Genomic DNA, 6,000 nt, shown 5'->3' with positions numbered 1-6,000 from the left:
GTATGATCTCCACTATGTGGACTTTGTGTAATAATATTGGTCAGGTAGCAGATATGTATGTTTTACCTTGTTTTCTTCTACATGAACTTACACTTGCTAATATTTCAGAAATTTGTGGAGTTTTATTTTTGTGTACTTTTAAATAGTAAACTCAGTGTGTGAGGTTTTTCTACCGTTTTGTAGTAGTTCTTAAAACACTGTCCAATGGATGAGCATTTATATTATGATTGCTGATATATTTTCCACTGTCTGCTCAGGTGTGGTTTTATGCTGATCAACTTTGAAACCTTAGCCATTGCAAGTTATATTAGATGGACTTTATTCCATTTGTTTATCTTTGCTAACTTACAGCATCATTTAAACAAAAAAATGTGTGTTGAAATAAATGTGAGCACTTCCTGTTAAACACAACAGACATCCATAGTATAGACTTTTAAATAAATCTAAGTATTAAGTTTTTCACTGAGGGTGGAGAGGCACTGGCACAGGTTGCCCCTATAAGCTGTGGCTGCCCCCTCCCTGGCAGTGTTCCAAGCCAGGTTGGATGGGGTTTTGGGCACCCTGGTATAGTGGAGGGTGTCCCTGCCCATGGCAGGGGTTTGGAACTAGCTGATCTTTAAGGTCCCTTCCAACTCAAATGGTTCTGTGATTCTGTGACTAATTTTTGTTGTTACTGGCAATTTTGTCCTTAACAACAGGGGCTCTACATATATATATATATATATATATACTGGGTTTTGAGGGTCCTCTGTGTGACTCCCTATAGAATCAGTCTGTTTCTGTACAGAAAGCAGGTCTGCAAGCCTGGCCTTGGTATGTCTTCTTGTATGAGAGAGAGCAGATCTGAACAATACTTATAACTGATGAAGTAGTTTTTGAAATATAAGCAGTTACAAATTAGACAAGGCATTGCTAGGCAACTTCAAAACTTACTCAGTCCTACTTTTTCCCATTTCAGTTTTCCAGTTTTCAAAAAGAGTATGTTCTTGCATGTACTTAGAATTTTCCTTGAAAATCTGGAGATTGCTCAGCTGGTTTGCTGCAAAACTATCATGTTCCCTCTAGATAAACATCATTAAACTGAGCACAGCCTTTGTTTTCCTCTGCTAAAAAACATTGTGAATAACTTGCTGTTGATATGAAAATGATTGACTAGGAAATAATTATTTCCATTTTTGTAGGGTGATTTAGATTACACAAGGAAAAGGTGAAACAGTGAAATCTAATGTGAGGTTACACATGCAGGAGCAAATACTGCAGGGCAAACTTACTGAGTATAAAGCATTTTGGAAAGCTGTAACTCTTTGAGAGAGGTGAAGATAGCTTCATGCAGACTGTGATGGTTTAAAAAAGATGAGGCTTAACAGAAAGAAATATTAAGTAGCAGAAATGTAGCTCTGTTACTACTTTATATGGTATTGATAGCGTAACAGTGCTATTACATTTGCTTCTACCATCCAAGCATTCTGGTTTCTAATTGATGTCAGTGAGCAGGAATGGTTCCAGGGGAAAAAAAACACATCAAAAACCTCCAAACAAATAAAAAATCCACCACAAACCCACATAGCTTTCTAGTGAAAAATGGATAAACCAAAAGATCCTCAATCCATTTTTGTTATTCATGAGAAGAATTAAGAGTGGCCTAACTTTGTATGGGAAATAGTACTTTTGATACCATAAGGATATTTAACAACAGAGCAACATCAGACCACATGATGTCCACAGGTCACTTTCAGCTTCAACCATTCTGAGAGAAGCTTCAATGGTATCAAGCTGGAGCAGGAAGAGAAAAACAAGACACGTGAAGCTGTAAGTAAAAAGAAGGTTTCTTAGACTAAAATCTTACCTTACTGCAAGTCTCAGTGATGACAGTTAAGAAAAGACTTTCTGAGACTGGTGAACTCTGAAACCTAAGTAGCAACTGAAAGCTGCAAGATTTAAATGAGAATGGGATGGGGAGACTTCTGCAAAAGTACAGTAGATGGTGAGTAGATGTGTTTTTCAAACTTTTTTTTTAACTGTTTCATCTAATAGAGCTGACATACTTCTGTTTAAAGAGTTACTTTGTTAAAGCATTTATAAAGTTGATTTTTAGATACGAGAAATATTCTCATTTCATAGATTCCAGAGTAGCCTGCAAGTAGCTCCACTTTAAGAACTTGGTTGACGTACAGTCAGGTGCGCAGATCGTATTCCCGAAAGCACTGATAATGTAAAAGCCTCATTCAGAATGTGCTGAAAAAAAAGGGCAAGGATTTCCTCTTGTTAACTTTTTAAATTTCTTTTAGCTGTCTCTCCATTTCAGATGAAAAAGAGGTCATTTAATCAGTAGGTAGCTGACTAGATGACCAGTGGTCTAATCCCAGACCAGGAACTTTGTAACGACTGCAGGAGAGGAAAATGAGTAATCGATACACAGTGATGTCTGGAAAGAGATGACAGCAAAACAGAGAGAAGCAACTCAACTGTACTTCAAAATCCCACTGTAGTAACCATAGCATAGTGTTACAGACTCTGTTTATTAGATGTTGTCACATAAGTGATCAGTGATGGCCTCCCATGGGCTAATGCCAAAGAATCTTTCCTGTCTCCTGTCCCTCTTCCTCCTCTGGGTTTCCTTGCCTTGCCTCTCCAGTCTAGAGACAAACTGTAACCACGCAGGCAAGGCAAAGGGTGGGGAAGTTTGGTGGGATAGTGTGTTTGAACTCAACATAATGGCACTGGCATGGACTGAGTATTCAAAAGTTCTGAAACAATTTATGAGGAAAGAGAGAAGGAAGTGGGGATCTGAGCAGTTACAACTGCCTGTCAGTACTCCTTAAAACAGCCTAAAATGTAAGCAGAGAACTCTTCTGAAACTTAAAAATTTATCTTTAATAATCTCCTCAAATCGCAGGAGTGGAAGCCATCCACTGGAAATACTGTCTAAAATTTTATCACTTCTTAGATGATTAAATTAGATCCTATTTTTAAAGGATATGCATATCTTTACAGTAGGCCAAGGTAAGTTTGGTGTTAAAACTGTTGAGGACAGCTAACCTTAGTGTAAATGGAAGGTGCTTACATTGATATAACCAAAAAATTTATTAAATCATGTCTGCTACATGCAATGCTTGTGGAATATTCATTGAAGTCCTCTGTACATAGAATTAAAAATGCAGACTCACATTGATTTAAGCCAAGTCTAATTTACTTGTTGAACCTTTCACATAGCTGTACAAATATGTTGTAGTGTACATCATTTTTGCAGTTGATTTTTACCATAAAAAGAATGTAAGTATATCTAAGTATATAAGACTACCTTATCTAAAGGTATCTGAAAGCTGTACTGGTTGTACTAAACAAGCTTGTTTGGACTTGTCAGATGTTCACAGGGGCTATAAAACCTTTAACCAAGCACAGATTCTGTTCAGAAACGTAGCTGTCAGGTTGAAGTTAGGAATACTGTGACTCTCAAATCAAGGAAGAGAGACACTTGCAGAGAACAGTTAATCCCAAATCCGGATTTCCCAAAGGAAATTACACCCTTAATTTAGACATCTCAGGTGCCTCTCATAACATGACTTGCATTCAGGTTTCGCCACGCTTGTTGTCTGGTTACATCTGCAGGCAGGAACATAACTCGGTTTCATGATTCACTTGGTCTAAACTAACTGATAGTTTAAAGCTGAATTTAAACTGGTGTTTAAATTACTTCTTATTAACGCTGTGGTCTTCACACTACAGAAATGCACCAAATTGAGTGTGTGTCCTGTAATCACAAAAGTGTGCTTGGACACTGACAGCTTCTTCCTCAGTGCACTGGGAACACTCCTTCTCCAGTTTGCCATGCTCTGTGTCACAGGCAGCCACGGGATGTGCTCAGACATCCTACTGATTTATGTAGTAAGGCTCAGTAGGGAGGACTCTGAAGAAAGCTTGCCAGTTTTGTCCTTTGGAACTAGGCTAGTCTAGTTTGGCATTCAAACCTAGGTCCGGATTGCAAGAAATACTTCTGTGAGGATGATAAACCCTGTGTGAAGAAAAATGCGTGTTTGATCCAAGCTCTTGTTTTCTGTTATGTATTCTACTTGTAGGCATTCCATGGTTAGAGTAGGTATTTTTGCTCCTGTCAACAGGCTTAGTTGATTCAGTTTAAGTCTTTTTTTTCTTTTATTCTTCTCTGTTAAACTAGCTTTTCGAGTTCCTTAAAGATCAGTGAAGTATGTGTAACACATGATCAGTCATATAAACTCTATTCTAAGTTCAGGGAATTGCAACAGTATTGTAAGATGAGAGACAGGCTCAATGCTGATGATGAATGTCTGAGCAAGTTGATCCTAAAACTGTGAGTTCATAAGTTTTTAAGAATCGGCCTTGTAGTTTTAGTTGATGAGCCAAAGTTACTTCTCCCGAAAAAGGATTGAAGGATTTTATTGGACAAAATGTATCTTCATGAGAAGTGTCTTCCCACTCATGCACAAGCAGGACCTAAGTTTGTATTCTTCTTTGAATACAGCCTGGTAACAACTCAGCATTGTAGTTACCTTCAGTAAAACTTGTATTTTTGTCCGAAGCTCATGTTCCTACGTTGAGTTTTATGATTAAGTACGTTCTGTACTGTGTATCTATATCAGATACTGCTGCTCTAACAATTAGCGATTGTATCTGCTGATTTAGATGTGACCTCTGAATGCATTTGAATAATTTTGCATGTGAAAATACAGCCTATTAAATAGTTGCTGGATGCTACTTTGAGTGGTTAAAACATAGTTGGTTCCAGCAGAATTAGTCAATGACTAATTGGCAAGATTAAATTAAGTACTCAGTTAAAATAACCAACAGGATATATCTGGATTCCACTTATCAGGAAAGGGAAGAAACCAGAGCAGTTCCTAGCTACTCCAGGCTTCATCAAAATGGCACGTTCATGCTAAACTGCTTGGCCTTGCTCCAAAATTAAATTCATCCATCGTGTCCAAACCACATTTGACGTGCCAAAAATAAACAATTTAGGGATTGATGCAAATGTTACACTTGATATGCTACACAGCTACATTTAAGAACCTTCCACTTACTTAAATGCTGGCCTTTTTAGGACCTAGTGTTTGACTTTTTTGCATTCCTAGTAAACAGTATAATTTATTTGCATTGCAGTGCATGAGGATACAAATAGTCATGCAAACACAGTCTGATTAGATTCTTCCTTTCAAGTGTCATTTTGTATTAGTGCATAAATTTCTCTGCTCCCAAAATACATATATACACACAGGGCGATGTAGGATGTTGACTTGCAGTATGTATAGGTCAGTGGGCTGTTTTAAAGGGTGTGTAACAGCTAGAATTATTTTTTATATACTGCTGTCTCACTTCTAGTTGCAGTCTTTAGATGCTATTGAATTCGGAGTTCTTTTACAGCTGAGATAATGGCTGGATAGTTCTAGGCAGACATCAGGCTTACATAAATGTGTAAAACTACTGACTTAGAAGTGTAACATTTGTTAAATCCTGAGATTACTCCTAAATTAAAGGGAAATAAAGTATGTGGATACAGAGATACAGATTAAATAAGCACTTAATTTGGCTTCCCGTGCTATTGTGCCTATTTATTCAGCAATACATATGAATAAAATACTTACTTCACTTTCATGTTGCTTGACGCTATTCAAATTCAGCATTAAAATAACATAACAGTAAATACCTCTGCATGAACTCGGATTCTTGGATGTGCTAATATAACTGTAGCTACTATGTTGATAAAACTGGTGGTCTTATATAACAGATTTACATAGGCAGATATATAAAAGTTCTGAAAACTTTATTTATAACTGGATTCATAGTATTCTGTTTTTAAATAAAATTTGAGCAAATTAGCTGGATAGAAAGGGCGGAATAGTCAGAGACACTGGCTAATGCTGAGACTTGTAAATTCTTAGACATATTTCTTACAATTTAAAAGGGAACTTGAACTGACATTTCTTGGACTATCTGGTTTGTCTTCCTGAAGTTTGAAGAAAGAAG

Source organism: Gallinula chloropus (assembly GCF_964237585.1).
Source record: "Gallinula chloropus genome assembly, chromosome: 3".
Lineage (NCBI taxonomy): Eukaryota > Metazoa > Chordata > Aves > Gruiformes > Rallidae > Gallinula > Gallinula chloropus.
The sequence above is the reverse complement of the archived record's forward strand: the minus strand, read 5'-3'. Positions refer to the sequence as shown.